General features: G+C 37.7%; 1 protein-coding gene and 1 long non-coding RNA gene across 13 annotated transcripts in view; one reads left to right on the top strand and one right to left on the bottom strand.

Annotated features, from left to right (window-relative positions):
* Nucleotides 1–16,923, top strand: part of ROBO2 (roundabout guidance receptor 2) — a 461,934-nt gene that overhangs the window by 97,734 nt on the left and 347,277 nt on the right. The gene's annotated exons all lie outside the window — the stretch shown is intronic.
* On the bottom strand, nucleotides 10,157–15,951 carry LOC107055143. The gene is made up of 5 exons (XR_001470122.4): nucleotides 15,834–15,951; nucleotides 15,669–15,696; nucleotides 14,986–15,068; nucleotides 13,544–13,666; nucleotides 10,157–12,614 (listed from the first exon to the last, which is right to left on the bottom strand). It is a non-coding gene; the product is annotated as an uncharacterized LOC107055143 (long non-coding RNA).

Here is a 16,923-nt window from a genome sequence, read left to right as displayed (position 1 = left end):
TTGCATTTTAAAGAGAACAGATGTTGGAAACATCTAACATCTGAAATACTTGTCATGTACTTGTGTGTTTAGCAACACCTTTTTCTGAGCTGTCATTCTCTACTACAGCACTATATCATAAATAATGTGTTGACTCACTCTTAATCCACTTGCTGTTTCACTGTAAACCAGGCTGTGACCGGTAAAATGCACTGGCATATCAATGGGCTGAGATGGTTAAAGTGGAGAGACATCAGTCATTTTGTGTTATGGTTGCAAGTTTACTTATCAGTGAGAGGAAACTGAAGAAGGAAACAGATTTTTGATCCAACTTTTTCCCCCCCTCTCTGCCACTCCACCCCGAAAGACTTAGTTCTGCACTGCAAGCTGTAGGCTATGTTGCTGTTAGGAAACTGGTGCCTACTTATGTATAAATTGATGCTGATAATAAAATAACTCAAATATATATATATTTCAATATATTGCTGCTTGCTGATACATGTGAATTTAACAAGGAGTTAACTGTTTTTAATCTGAAGAAAAGCAAGGTTTCTTGATAGTTTTCATGTAACTGATGGGGTGAACTTCAAGAAAACCTGCACATATTCTAATAAGAATGAGGATTTTCAGCTTTCATAGTCAATTTAATCAAAAGTTAAAGGCAGGTTGTAGAGCAAACAGGTATTGGACCAGAGAGATTATCACGTTACAAAGGAGTAATGAACTAAAGAGCCTACCCACATCCTGGGAGCAATCTTCAGATAGAGATCCTTCCTCCTTGGGAGTCAGCCCTTAAATGGGGTCTAGGAGGGGTGGATCCAGGCTTCTGGTCACTCAGGTGAAATTGCATTCACCTGTGCCCCTGCAGCTGACTCAGTGCTTACCTCAGGTGGTCAATCAGAGGTTCAGACTGTGATTCAACAGTTCCCATACAGCAGGTATTTTTCTTTTATAATTGAAGTTAATTCATCTTGTAAATGGGAATAAACCTTATTAAGTATTAACTAACACTTGAGGAATGGTAAACTTAAAGTGCCAAAGAGGGTGATGTTCTTAATGTTGGTTCTTTACTATTGTGCCTTTATCTCTTTTTACTATTGTGGATATTGTTACATATGGACCTATACAGGCCTTACATATGTAGGAAATTTTTATTGATTTAACTTAAAACAGTTCTAAAAGCCATTTTAGCTATGTAGATACTCCTGTTTAGATTTAATAAAGTTTTCTTTAGTTTACCTCGATGCCTGGTAGACTGAAAGCAACCAGAATAAGCCCCTTGAAATGACAAATATGTTCTTTTAAATATTCAAGGTAATGCATACGGAGATTTCAAGAAAGTAAGGATTATCATTCAGGTAGTTAACATTTTTGCTATACTTGCTTTTTCCAAAGAATATAAATTATAATACAGAAAAAAAAAAAGCTTTGAATTGCTTTTGTATGCACACACAAATAACCTTATAGATACATAATCTTATAGATACATAAACAGAAATATAAAACTGCTTTGTAAGTGATGATATTCAGGTTGATTTAAGTTCAGTATTTACATATAAGATGTGCTATGCGTGGAAGTGCACGCAAATTGAAGGTGAAAATTTGAACGTGTAATTAGAAAAGCATGCTATGGATTTGCAGCTGGTAAGACTTTAGTTATGGAGTTGTTAGGCTGGCAGCATCTGTATTTCTAGATGTTTGTATCTACACTCATGGTATGTCTTGCTGATTAAAAGGTTTTTGACATGGTATCTCATTCTTTTGAGATCCCTATATGTCATAAAATTAAGGTTCTGAGAGTGTGTTGTTAATAAACTAAATCTGAATTGCTCTGAGATGGAAAGATTCTTATTTTTTTATTTAATTTCTTAATTTAATGGTATTTTTAAAATGAAATTCTAATGTTTGTCATTAAATTATGGACAAGCATACTTCATTGTGCTTACTTGCTGCGTGTCAGTGGAAAGTAACTTCATAAGTTTCTGTAACATTTTGTTCCTATTGCTAAGTATTACATCAGGTCAGGCTACAACCAAGTGAAGTTCTCTATAACCAGTGGTTGAATAAACACTTCAGACCAGGGGATTTGTTATGATGAAATATTTATTTGAATTCTACCAGAACAGGAAAATCAAGATATTTTAAATTCCATCTATCTACTGCCTCAGTAGTAGGTATGGTTCCTGGTCTGTAAAGTTATGCATGGTTTGACCAGAATATTTGGATGCACATAATGTCAGTAACCTTGCTAACATTGTGCTGAGTTTATTTACTATTACTGATGGGCATTCAATACATATTCTATATGCTATAGGTAACAGTAACAATAGTTTCTGTTTTGATATTATGGAATCATAATGCTAAATATGGAAAAACTCTATGGGGAAAAGAATTGTTCTGTATGCACATACCCCTAGCTTGGCATCCAGGTAGCTTTTTGAAGACTATTTAGCGTAAGGAATTAATCTGCAGTTGGAAACAATAAACATTAGAGAAAGATTACATAGGCTACCTAATGGAAGAGAGAGGCCAAAGAGTACACTGAAAGTCCGTAACTATGAAACAGTCATCAAAACAGATCGGTAACTCTAGGAGTAATCAGCAGATTGCCTATGCGTTACCTCCCCAAAGAGGGAGAAGGCAGTAAAGTCCATCAACAGGGAGATAAAGATAGTTTCCAGGACATTCATCTTCATGGAAATACTGTTATTGGCAGATGTCACGTGACCCTAATGAGAGCAGATGTGTTCCCTCACAGATCCAAGCCAGTTGTGGGTGGTAATGAAACAATCTGTAAATGAGTTTTTAAAGGGTGCAATACTTCATCACTGGCACTGTTGTCAACATGCAGACAGCCCTTCCCTCTATTTAGAGTGGAATGCGTTTAGGTGCAGATTAAGAGTGATGACAGAATTGAGTTCAAAGCACACCCTGCGTAGTGTCAGCAGGCCTTAATGATAACACAGTACTGCTTCCCTTAAAGAATTTCATGTCTTATTCAATGTAAATGGTAAAAATGTGGCATTTTATAACCAATGATGTATTTTTCTATTGATGCTGTCATAGTAGGCACCTGCTGAAAGAGGAGCTGTTTGTCCGATCCCATTTTCCTCAGTGATTTGTCAGTGGTGGTTCATGCATGCAGTATCAGAAGCAAATAACTTACAGCAAAGCATTGAGCAGTGTCTTGTTTTATTAATCTGCTACCTACTCTGATACCACTCAAGATATCAAAGACATTGAGTAGGTTCACCCAAGTATGTGCTCAGTATTTTGCAAATCACACAGCTATTTTGCAGGACCCGAACTTAGAAATATTAATGAGCTAATCAATGAAAAAATCAATGAAAAAAGTAGAACTATGTATTCTCATTTTTTTCTGTTCCAAGTATTCACACTCCCCAGAGGTGTGATAAGTTCAGTCTTTTCTCATACTTTTAAATTCTGTATTTTTAACAAATAACAGTCATTCTAAGAGGAATAAAATCCATTCAGTAACTATTCAGTAACTCATTTTTTGAAAGTAATTAAAATCTAATTTACTCAAATAATATCTACTATTACTGATGTTATTCAAATATGTGATTTGACAATGTAGTAAAAAAAAAAAAAAAAAGACAAGCTTGGCTGGTCCTGTAGAACATTGCCATTCACAAAACATAAATACTCAGTAAATCCTGTGCACTTCCAGGTGACATAAGTCAGTAGATCTGTGACCTGGATGAAAATCCAGATCTTGGATATGTTTTAGCTGCCATCTTGAGAGAGTAGAATGTTGCTTTAACTTTTAAAATGCCTGAGACAGATTAGTTTTAAATATTGTGTGTCTTTGAAAGTTTAAGCTTTGAGATGAGATGGTTAGAGAAGAGAGGATAGGAATGACAGGAGTAAGGAAAGTCAAGTAAAAAGCCAGGCACATCATAGAATCACAGAATCATAGAATGGCCTGGGTTGAAAAGGACCACAATGATCGTTGAGTTTCAACCTCTCTTCTGTGTGCAGGGTCACCAGTCACTAGACCAGGCTGCCCAGAGCCACATCCAGCCTGGCCTTGAATGCATCCAGGGATCAGACATCCACAACCACCTTGGGCAAGCTATTCCAGTGTGTCACCACCCTCTGAGTGAAAAATTTTCTCCTAATATCTAACATAAACCTCCCCTGTCTCAGTTTAAAACCATTCCCTGTTGTCCTATCAATATCCACCCCTGTAAACAGCCATTCTCCCCCCTGTTTATATGCTCCCTTCAAGTATTGGAAGGCCACAATGAGGTCTCCCCGGAGCCTTCTCTTCTCCAAGCTAAACAAGCCCAGTCCCCTCAACCTTTCCTCATAGGAGAAGTGCTCCAGCCTTCTGATCATCTTAGCTGCCCTCCTCTGGACCCACTCCAAGGGCTCCATGTCCTTCCTGCACTGGGAGCCCCAGGCCTGGATGCAGGACTCCAGATGGGGTCTCACAAGAGCTGAGTAGAGGGTGATAATCACCTCCCTCTCCCTGCTGGCCACCCCTTTTTAATGCAGCCCAGAACACAGTTGGCCTTCCGGGCTGTGAGCGCACACTGCTGGCTCATGTTCAGCTTCTCATCTACCAGGACCCCCAAGTCCTTCTCTGCAGGGCTGCTCTCAAGGAGATCTTCCCCCAGTTTGTATAAACACCTGGGATTGCCCTGATCCAAGTGCAGCATCCTGCACTTGGCCTTATTGAACCTCATTAGGTTTTCATGGGCCCAATTCTCCAGCCAGTCTAGGTCCCTCTGGATTGCTTTCCTTCCTTCCAGTGTATGAACTGTACTGCTCAGCTTGTTATCTGCAAACTTGCTGAGGGTGTACTCGATGCCATGGTCTATGTCACTGATGTTGAAGATGTTGACGAGCACCAATCCCAAGACTGACCCCTGAGGAACATCTTTTGTGACTGGCCTCCACGCTGACACAGAACCACTGATCACAGCCCTTTAGCTGCATCCAGCCTACCAATTCCTAATCCACCAAACAGTCCATCCTTCAAATCCACAGCTCTCCAATTTAGAGAGAAGGATGTGATGAGGGACCACATCAAAGGCTTTGCAGAAGTCCGGGTAGATGACATCCATCACCCTTCCCCCATCTACCAAAGCCGTCACTCCATCATAGAAGGCCATCAGATTGATCAGGCAAGATCTGTCCTTGGTGAAGCCACACTGGCTGTCTCAAATCACCTCTTTGTCTTCTATGTGCCCTAACATAGCTTCTAGGAGGATTTGCTCCATAGACTTTGGTTTTAAGAAGTAGATATTACCTTGTACTACAAGAGTTTGACACATTTTCTTATGGAAAATATTGTGGAGGTTTCATACAGTCTGAAATTGGGTGTTTGAATTAGTAGGCTACTACTCTGAGACCATGAGTCTTAGGCTCCCATAAACTCCCTCTACCTGAAGAGTGGAGGATAGCAGTGCATTGCACTTGCAAACCTTGTGGCTCTCTCTCTCTCTCTCTCTCTCTCTCTTTTTTTTTTTTTTATAAGAGCAAATATGAGTTTGTATATTTTTTCTTCTTTTTTCTTTTTCTTTTTTTTCTCTTTTATTTGTGTTTATGTGTGTAATTTAATTCCACAGTAAAATTCTGTTTCTGTACCTTGAGTTCAAGACAATTTGCTATGTTCTTTAGAGTAAAGTTTATTCTCCAGGATTTGTTGGAAGGATAGACAGTAATAAATCTCTGAAGTAACTAGCAGTTAAGTTAGAAAATTATGAAAGAAAAATTCATGGTAGAATCTCACCTATGCAACAAGTGGTCCCAAGAAGAGAAAGCATATGATCTTCATGTTACTGTCTATTATTGAAGTATGCAGTAATTATACAGCATGGTACTTAGACTTCAAAATGGCATAGGCCAGAACTGGACAAGAAACCAGATATCTTGCAGTGAGCTCATTCTGGAGAGAAGAAAGGAAAATTTTCACTCCTGAAACATTCCTAAATAATTGGATACTTGTGATATGTTGAGATCAAGAGAAGGTGAATGGTGAATTTTCTTTATATGACTGCATTCATAAGCTTAACATATTTGATAAATTAACTATGATACCGTTCCCTGTCAGTTGTGTGTCTGTATTTATATTGTTTTGTATTGCACTATTAATAAACTATTAATAAGCCAGGATCCACCCCTTCTCAGACCTCAGTTAAGATTTGGCAGTGGAGGTAAGAATACCTCTCTGGAGCCCCCTGCATACCTGAGGCTTTCTGAAGGTATGTGGTTTCTTTCCCATATTTTTGTGCCCAATGCTGTTGCATTCAAGCAAATCCTCACTTGCTGCAGCCTGGGCTCTTGCTGCTCTGCTGTTGTTGTTGTACTTACCATCGTGTTACAGTGATAAATACTTAAAAGGGGTATGCACTTAACATTTTTTAAAATGTGTTCTCCTCTATAATTCCTTGAAAGCTCTACCCTTGATGCATTTAGAAGATTTACTCTGGAAGAAGGAGTCTTACCTGGAAATTCCTGGAAACTATTCTTACAGATTATGCACAACTAACTACATCCTGGAGTTATAGTTAGGAAGAGAAAGATTTACTCTGGAAGAAGGAGTCTTACCTGGAAATTCCTGGAAACTATTCTTACAGATTATGCACAACTAACTACATCCTGGAGTTATAGTTAGGAAGAGAAAGTATCCTTTGTTTCATTTTCAGTATATACATGTTGCTCTCTAGGTAGAAAGTTCGGTTCTTGGCTCCTGTGGTCATGTACCTAGCAGCTTCAAAGTGCCTAAGTATTATTCATTTCTCTCACTACTGAAAATAATAATAATAATAATCTGATATTTTGTCTGATTCTTTTGCCACTAGAGGCAATGTAAAGAGGCTTAACAAGATCAGTAATGTCAGAATAGTTAGAGTAAGCCTTTTCAGATGTACTGGAGCTTGGTTTCTCACAGATATTCATTAATTCAATTCATGAGAAGATAAATCATTATCTTAAATGTAGTGACATTTTCTGGCCTGCTACTTGTATTCAGAGGCTGCTCCAGAGCAGAACACTTCTGGAGGTAATGATCAGAACTTGACCAAATATAACAGAAAATTGCCAGCAACTTTTTCACAGAAACAGGTACTAATGCCACACGGGAAAGTATCTCAGTTGTCTGCCAAAAACAGATGTGTAAATGAGTTTTATTTGTTGGGACCAATAATTGTTATTATTGACATTCTACCATGATTTTTTTTCTTTGTAATTTTTCCTACTTAACTACTAATTACTTGAGAGATTTATTACTGAGCCTTTTCATGTGGAGCTAGAAGCAACAGTATCAAAAACCTATGCGGATTAAAAGACAAAAACAAAACAAAACAAAAACCCACAAACATTTAGGAGTACTGTTTCTGATGAACGGTAACCTTTATTTTTAATTAAAGAAGACACCCAATTCTTTGAGAATAATGAAATATTCTTTCATTTCTGAAAATAATCTTGTATCTATCCTCCTACATTGTTTCACTCATTACTTTTGTTGTGAGTTTTCTTGAGATTGATTTTAGATAGCAAACGTAAGTAGAACATTCTTGGTGAGTGCATGTTGTTTTTCTTTTTATGCATCAATTTTTCTACATCCTGTAGAAAAAATGCTTGTTATGTTCTGTGTTTTATCATGGAGAATGAAAACTATAAATATAAGAGATTTCTTTTGGTCAAACAAAATCTTCATATCGTGATGTACCTGTAAGTATTTACAATAGTAGTTGTACTAATTTCGGCTTTGTGAAAGTGATATTTTTTACTGTATTCTTAAAAGAAAGAGGAGGATTTACTAAGGCAGAGTGGAAACATTTTCTGAATCCTCCTAGTTGTAACCTGGATGCAAGTGTGTGTCTGTTGTTTCATATTCTTCCTTCTGAAAGAAGGGCATTTCTCCAAAGCAATCCTCCCGCAGTACATATGCATAGGTACGGAAATGTAAGTAAAATATAAGGGAATGATATTGGTGGATAGCTATTCAAACATCTGGAGTATATCCTTTTTAATCCTTAACCTTCTAATTCCCCTTTTTCTTGTTATATATGTTTATTTCATCTTGTTTTTAAGGCATTCACAAATTTTCTCTGTCCTAAAACCTACTCTCTGGGAATGAGGAACCATCTCAAAGAACCTGCAAATGTAGCACCACATTAAAAGTCAAACACCCATGAATATTATATGACTGGGAATTGACCATTCCCACTAGTCAGAAATATAATAAAACCAGCTGCGGTCTTAGGCACAGGATTTTCTTACTTATCTAATCACTTACTTACTCATCTAACTCACTTACTAATCCACACACACACACACACACACAAAAAAAAAAAAAAAAAAAAAAAACCCTCCAAACCCAGAAACTGTAATAGAAGAATGAGTTATATTGCAACATAACTTTACGATGTACTTTTTATAATGCCATTGCTAATCAATTAACAGAGGTCATAATTTCCTACTGAAATATGAAATACTTATTTTGAACTGTGCACAGTCCCATGCACTTTAATTTCCACTGACACTTGCCTCTTCTTCTGTCTCTCCCCATAGCCTTCTCTGCACCCGTGCTAAGGGAGCCAAAGCTTATTAGTCACAACAGGAATAGATCTTAACTACATCTTGCTTTGAATTTAAATTGAGCCATACTAGCTTCTTTGAAATTAAAACTGAATTCAAAATTAGTATCCATGATTATGAAAAGTGGTCTGAGAGAGCAGTCAACTGAGATTTTCCTCAACAAATTAGCCATTCTTGATGCTGCTATATACAGAATTTGGTAGTTACTCACATTGAACTGGGTTGTGACAGGTCTCTTATGCATGTGAACATATGTGAAAAGAACTCTCTTCCTACCTGCCCTCAACACAGACTGAACCTCAGATGAAGACACTGACAGCTTCTTCATCATTGTCAGGGAAAGGGGTTATGCATACACTTTTTGAATACACAAGGCACCGAAGAGGAGTGAGCTACAACTACCACTGTGACTGTAGGGTTCCTCTTAGTGGCTCAAAAACTGATGCCTTGTGACAGGAAAGTGCATATTAGTTATAAATTTATGCTGCTAATTCAGATTTATCCAAACATTTTTGGTAGGTGAACATGACAGCAACCAGGCATTATGCCATGTTGTCAGCCTTCCCAGAATTGGCTTGAAAGCATATGGCCAGCATAGAGTTCATGTTGTATGCTGTGGTGGAGTTAGCAGAGGTCAGATTTTGTGTCCATGCTGATATTGGAGCAAATGCATACTGTAGGAAAGTTCAATTATGGAATTGCAGGCTCAGTGGCAATATTGAAAGTATCTAGCCTGAAACTGGCAAAATAATCTTGGAAAGATATTGCTTCAGCTACCATTAATTTAGTATAACCAAACACCATCTTGTTATGACATGGACTTAAAAAAGAATATGTTTACTGTAATGAAAAATAAATTCTGGAATTTAGCAGGATTATGTATTTGCTACTTTTGATGGCAAACTGAAAATGAAAGAGTAGCTCCAAGCTATATGCCTGAATATCACTTACTATTTCTATTTCACTAACAGACTCTTAAGCCAGATTTTGATATCTGTTCTTCTTCTAGTAACTCTTAAATTCACAAATGGTTCCATATGTGGCATTTTCTCAGGCTTATTTCCTTACTAACTAAATTGAAGGTGCAGAAGAGTCAGGTTTGCAGATCTTGATTCTTATCTGTGTTGTTAGCATGTTCTGGAAATACCATTTTAAACTTTCAAGGAAGAATTGTGCTGAAGAGTTGTGCTGTGTGTTTTATCAGTACTCATAGTTTTAGAAGGAAGCTTTTGCAAGATGTAATTCTTTTCCAAAGCTTTATCAACTCTCCAAAGTACAGTACCATAAAATTAAAGAAGTGTTTCATTTAAACCTTAAACCTTTCTAAAAGGTTTTAATTAGCAACTTAATGATCAATGTGAATGAGAATAGGGCTGTGTTTGCTCATTAAATTTGATTAAATTAAATAACACATTTTGGTTTTGTAGTGTAAGTTCTTGTTATGACAAGCATGAATATGTTTCTAAGAGGGTCGATTAGCCTTTTGGCCTCTCTACTTAATATTTTTCTCATTCTTTTATGGAAGTTCCTGTCTGTCTCCCATCAGGATTATTGGAATTTGGGACCTTGTCTATAATTGTATACCAATAGGGGTGACATGATGTCTCTCCACTGCATTAACTTTATTGTTCACTGTAAAACATTAACACAGCAAAAAATCTGAGCTTGTAAATGAGAGCCATGTCTTCATCTTGATCTGAGAAATGAAATTTGTAATTCAAATGAGAGAAGTTAATGAACTTAGTGTAGAGGCTGGAAAAAGTGTTGTAATGTGCCAATTTGATCTGCCCATGGATGCTTCCAAACATTCCCATTAAGGTATTGATTGTGTCCATTTAACAAAGTGAAGGGGACAGTGAATTCCCTAATGATTTACGCATTGCACCAGTAGTGTCTACATCTCCAAACAAATGAAACCTATCATGGTAATCCTTAATTTTTCTTTATAATCTGAACTTAAGAATTTTAAGAATTTTACTTATATATGTGTATGTAGAATTTAACATTTTCAAGTTCAAGTAATGGCAGAGGGTCTTAACTCTACAAATAATAACTCCTATCTCAAAAATCATTGTAATTTTGTAGTAACATTTTATCAAGATGCATGATGTTGTGATCACAGTGATAATTTGGAAATTCAAAATCTACTACTTGTATTTGGAGAAAATGTAATCTCTGTACTGGTTACTAACAGTTGTCATTTTATCTGCTGTCAGTAGTTGCTGATGATGTTGCACAAACTTTTCAGGCACACTTACATGCACAATGCTTTATTAGTGGGGTTCATAGCTGATGGCATATATCAGCTTCAAAGTTACATTGGCTGGAAAACAAAAACAAGGAGAAAAGAGGTCAGAAGGAAGAAAAGAAGATCTCTTGTTAGTGGTCAGCTAGAAAGAAAAGTGAGGAGTATTCCTGAAGTGTTCTCTTCCATGCAGCCCGAACACTTGTTACAGAACATACTATTATCAGGACCAAGCTAAACTTCTGACTGCATGTTCTTGCTTACAGTGCAATAAGCACTTGTGAGACCAGGTGTGATCAGGTACAAGTCTTGCATATTGGTTTGTGGTCAAGCTTTGTGTACATGAATATTACAGGAACGTGCTCACTAGATTTGTATTTGTCTGACCTGTTATGTTATCTGTGGGATGCTGCAGTTCTAAGCTATAAGACAGCAAGGGGAAGGTGAAGAGATCTTATCCTGGTCTTGCAGGTTAGAAGCTATGAGGCAGAGAGTGATTCAGGCATTAGCAAATTGTTTGCCACAAGAAACCACTACAACAGTAGTTTGTACCTGTCAGCATAAGGCTGCAAGCAGAAGAGCACTTGGGACACTGGGAGAGGCATTGCCACAGTGTCACTGGGGTGTGTGCTGATGAAGACCCTCAAGGTTGCAAGTGAGGGTCAGGATACAAAATTTGAAGTGGAGATGCTCTAATGTTAGAAATGTTAAGTCAATGAGCAGGGTAGCCATGCCTCCTGTGATCTGTGTAGGAGATTTGGTACTGTAATGGCCCCAGTTGATTTCTAGATAATCTACAGAAGAAATGTTCGCGTGCTAACAACAGCAACTGCTGACTTAGCGCCTCATGTCAAGTAACAGAGTGAAGTACTAATCTGCAACTGCAGTTACAGGTTTGCAGGTTTGCAGCATTTCTGGTGTTTTTGTTTTTCTTTTCTTTCAAGTTGTGAAGTGAGCCTGCTGGCCCCTGTTTTGCTTTTCCTGCGGAGACAAATTCTATGTTCATGTAAATAACTATTTTTCTTAACTTGAAAGATTGTGTGTACCACCTTTCAGTGATTTTATTGCATTACCAATCTAACTGTCTAACGTAACATACGTTGGTATGTTACTAATTGATGTATAAACAATTGGGGACCTCACATTTAACAAACGGTTCTGATTGCCAGACAATATTTTCAGTGTATAACTACACATAAGGTCATTTTAAATAAGGTCAGCTTTTATACTATTTATGTAAAATTCCTCTAAAGCATGTATATATATAACTGCAATCCTGCAACGGACAAACCAATGCTTTTCAATTACTACTATTTTATTATTTTTGTGGATTTTAGTTTACTGCTAAAGAAAGTAAAATTTAATCAAGAAAACAATCTGCTAAACTTCCTGGGAATTTAAGTAAGTATGCCAAATTGACAAGATATTTTACATGAAAGTAGAGGACTTTACTTACACCCCAGAAGCTCCATTGTACATTTAAGTTTGAAAGACTTGAAAGCAAGCCTTTACTAAATGCAGACCTTGAGCAGTGGTATGCTTGAGCATAGAACAAGTCAGTGTACTATTGATTGGAGTACGGTGGGATAAATGTGTGGCTTCTGCCCTTAATGGAAGCTGATTGTTCAGGGATGTGCTGGCAAGGCTGGTCGATTCTTTAGCTGTTGTTTACCGGGGAGGACGATATCAATTTTCCAGAGGGATGATTGGTGGGATGTCAAGGCTGTCACCCTTTTCTTCTCATCACTGACAGACAGCTGAGTGACAATTACAGTGATGGGACATTGTCTGCATTGGCATATACACCAGAGGATAACTGGCAAACAAAAAAAGGCAGCAGCGCTTTAAAAAAGATATAATCAGCAGTTGTCAGGACTAGTTACATATATGATGTCTGAATAACAAGACCAGAGTGTCCCGCCTCAGACAATGACATAAACCGTACTGGGTATTCCTCAACCCACATAGAAATTAACCCTGGGGAAGTTACTAACTGTTGCTAGAAGTCAGTAGTAATTTAATTGGGAATTAAGCTTCAAGGAACTGTATTTTCAGACAACTCTGAAAATAAAAGACAGCTTTTCTGCAGAACTTCAAAATGGTGTAGATTACTACCAAATTCGTAAACTAAAAAGCCTCTTGAAGTGCTTATCCAGTTCCTTCTAGGAAATTTTCCTAAATTCTACCCCAACAGATAGTCACATAGCAAACTTTGAGGATACTTTGTGTTTGCATTAACGTATTTAACCTGCCAGTCCAGACTACACAGACTACAATAAAATTTAGATCTTTAAAGCATTATTTTATGCTACATAGGTAAATATGCTAGGTCTATGTAAATGTTTCTCATGAATTAATATCTTGTAATACATAATAGGTTGTTATGCAGAAGCCTTTGTCCTGTTCCTGTGAAATCACATGTAAAGCTTCTTTTATATGCATATTGAGGACTAAGGAACATAGTTCTGCATTATTTTAACTGCTGTTCTTTTCTGTGGCCTCTCAAAGTTGAGCTCAGAATAACACTTCAGGAATAAAGAGAGCAGAGGAATGTCTTATATTCAGACCAAAGTGTTATATGTACAGTGCAAAACACATCTGACTTATCTCCAATCAACTGCATTCTCCTCTTCACTGATTTTTCTTGTCATCCCTCCCAGAAGTTCTCTGTTGAGGGAACCTGTCAAAGGGCATTTCAGATGTACTTTCTTGAAACCTCAGTTACTGTTTTGACAGTACACTTACATTTATTTCAGAGTTTTTCTTCAAATATTCATCTTCCTGAGACCTTTTTCTGGTCTGTTTCTCAAGGCTTCCTGCAGCAAGCATGAGAGAGCAGAGCACTCAGTTCCCTGCATGCTGCTTATTCTGAAACAAGGAGAGATAATGGAAACAGCTGTTTTAGGAATGAACATGCTCTTTTACCATAGGTGTGTCTTTGATCTTGATCATAATGGAATCACATCCAACCCACAGCCTATGGGCCACATGCAACCCATTACAGCTCATAGTGTGGCCCGTCCCTTGCCCCATGCCATCATGGCAACAGCTCTGTCCTGCCCATAGCCCAGCCTGACCCCAGGCACACACCCATCACTGATCACCAACCACATATCAGTGTGCTATTGACACTGTGAACTGAAACCCACGGAGTATATAGTTGCAATGAGATACTCAATTCAGAAATCAGATGATGTTTCTCTACTGGACTTCCATAATCCTCATCTTACCAGAGAGAAATATCCTTCTCTTCACAGTCATGCTGTAGTGGAAATGCTCAGACACAGCTTGAAGCAGTGATTGAGCACCTGGTGAGAAGGCAGGGCCTGCCCAGGTGAGCTCAGGTGCAAGCAATGCAGCTGAGTGACCAGAAGGAGTGGAGCCAGAGTCCACCCCTTCCCAGACCTCATTTAAGGGTTGACAGTGGAGGTGAGGGTATCTCATCTGGAGATCCCTGTATCACTGAGGTCTTCCTGAGGCAAACAGCTTCTTTCCTTTACTTCTGTGCCTACTGCTGTTGCATTTGAGCAGATCTTCACTTGCTACAGTGTAGGACTTTGCTGCTGTGTTGTCACTGTCGCACCTTCCATAGCATTATACATGCCTTTTTCATGTCATTTCTTTTTGGCAGTATGTACATTTGTAAAGAACTATTTTCAAGGATGTAGCTCAAGAAAAATAAAATTTCATCAAACCTCTGACAAACACCTGGAGAGATTACTAAGACTTACAGCCACTCCCGTCAAACCAGACTGATGCATTAGTTTCACAGAAACAAGATAAAATATCTTGCTATATTTATGTTTTGTTGCTCTCCTTTTTTTTTATGTTTCAGTAAAAAAAATAATAAAAGACTGTGCATGCTGAACTTATAAAAACTGGCACCAGCAGAGGTGGCCCACCACCTCACAGTGCTCACATCTACTGTTTGTTCTCCATAAATGTTCAGCAAACATCAGTGAATGTCAGGTGCCATGTTTTTCCCCGTGGATGAATTCAGTGACACACCTTTGCTTCCTCTGCATTTCCATGTCAGATGCCATTCTGTCAGACTGCCCCTCTGCTGCCACGTTTTGCACAGCAACAAAAGGTAAAGGAATACAGTGAGAAGGTTCAACTTCTACTGCCACACCACCAACATCTGCCTCTCATGACATGGACCAACATAATAAAATAGGAGGTATTACTTTCAGAGCAGCCTTCCTATCTTCTGGATCTCAGTGGAAGTCTGTTTCTGCAGCTCAGTGCTCTTGATGAGGCCATTAAGCAGCTGGAAATGTTACAGTAAGATTTTAGAATTTCCTCCTGCTATATCGACAACATTGTCTGGCAAATAATTGATCCCGAATAACTTATCTCATGCATATTAAAGGAGATGTAGTTTGCATCTTATTATGTTTATATTACTCATTACCTCAATTTTTCTTGCTTACTCGTTATGCTTAGGCATTATCTAATGATGCTACTTTGTGTGCAAGTTAGTTTATTTTTATTTTTTTATTTTTATTATTATTATTTAAATCTCTAATATCCCTTCTGCTCACCCCCAAGATGAGGCTATATTGGTGTGTTTAGAAGAATCTTCACAAATAGGATTTGTGATTTGAAACCTATCTGTTTCCAGTTACAAGAAAAAATTTGTAACAAACTGCACTTTGGGATAAGTTGCCTAATGCAGTAGAGAGAGAATAGTATAACTTAGAAGGTGGCTTTCTCCCAACTGAAAGGCATTAGAGAATTACATCAGACACATGTCTTCTGTTCTTTCCAATATTGTGTTTACCTGTTTACCTTGACTACCTTTTATTCCGCCTCCCCCATGCTGTTGCATTTTTGAAAGATGGATACAATGTTACAAGCTTTTTCCTACCTTTATTTCCAAGTGGTGGTTCCCCAGCCTGCAAAGAAGTGACAATGCTTGTGATTATTTTTTATGGATCTCATGAAAAGCCAGAAACATGTGATTATGAATTTCCCTTTCTAAGCCACCAGCTAATTGATTTTGTACCTAGCTCATTAAAAATAGATACTTCACCTTTCAGAGGACTGTCTGGGAAACCTAAGGCAAGGCATGGCTCCTCAGGGACAGCATCGACTGACCGTTCAGTCAGGCAGGGAGAGAGTGGCCATGGTGCTTGTCAGAGCTGAAGTATATTTACTTCATCTCCCTGCAGATAAACATTTGCAAGGCAAATAATAAATTAGCCATTAATCAGAAGAGTGCCTGTGTTTGATGAACCCTGAATAGAGTGGAGATGTCAGGTAAAGAGACAGAGTAAACTGACGTAGATTGAGCCATATGGAAATGACTGCTAGCAGTTTTGAAAGCTTTTGTGCTGTGTTTTCAAGAGACTCTCAAGGTTAAAGTAAAAGAAGACCAAAGATATGAAGCAACCAGAGGTTACTGGTTTTCAAAATGATAGCATTATGTAGTCTTTGTCCTCAGTTAAATCTACATCATTTTTTTCAACGCACACCTCTGTGTGAGACTAAAAAGAATACAGTTTTTCAGAAATGGTACAGACTGCTCTATTATTACCAAATTATTCAAGGCATACATTTGTTCAGACTTAATGATCTCAGTACATCTTTGGGTGAAAGTTCAGATTTCTGATTGACAGTATTTCTTAAATATTAATTTCTATTACATTAAGTAGACTTTTTTAGTAGCATTTGCAGTTTAAATAAAACCACTTTCCTCTGAACATACAGAGAAAACAGCAAGCACATTCTACTCTGTTATTATCCAAGCAGTTTTACTAAAGATTGGGTGTGTTTTAATGGCTATTCTTGTAAACAGATCTGAAAATAATGACAGAATTTGGTAATTGCTGTTTTTGGGTGCTTCACTTGAGCACTGTTCTAGAATTTCTAATAGTCCTAGTCCATCGTTTAGATGGTCAAACAACTAAAACTTGCACAGCCAGTGTTTTTTTTTAAATGATTAGCCCAAATGAATTTTAATTCATGTAGCGTAAGTGGAGCTTATGTAAATAATTTGAAAATGACTTGTAATGAAACTGACTTGTAATGTTCTCCTTAACTGACAAGAAAAATGGCAGTCTTTACAAATTGCACATCACTTGTTAGTACTGCAGCATGAACTCTGTGCTGGTCTTCCTCTT

Source organism: Gallus gallus, chromosome 1 (genome assembly GCF_016699485.2).
Source record: "Gallus gallus isolate bGalGal1 chromosome 1, bGalGal1.mat.broiler.GRCg7b, whole genome shotgun sequence".
Taxonomy (NCBI): domain Eukaryota; kingdom Metazoa; phylum Chordata; class Aves; order Galliformes; family Phasianidae; genus Gallus; species Gallus gallus.
This window is presented reverse-complemented; position numbering and strand designations above follow the sequence as displayed.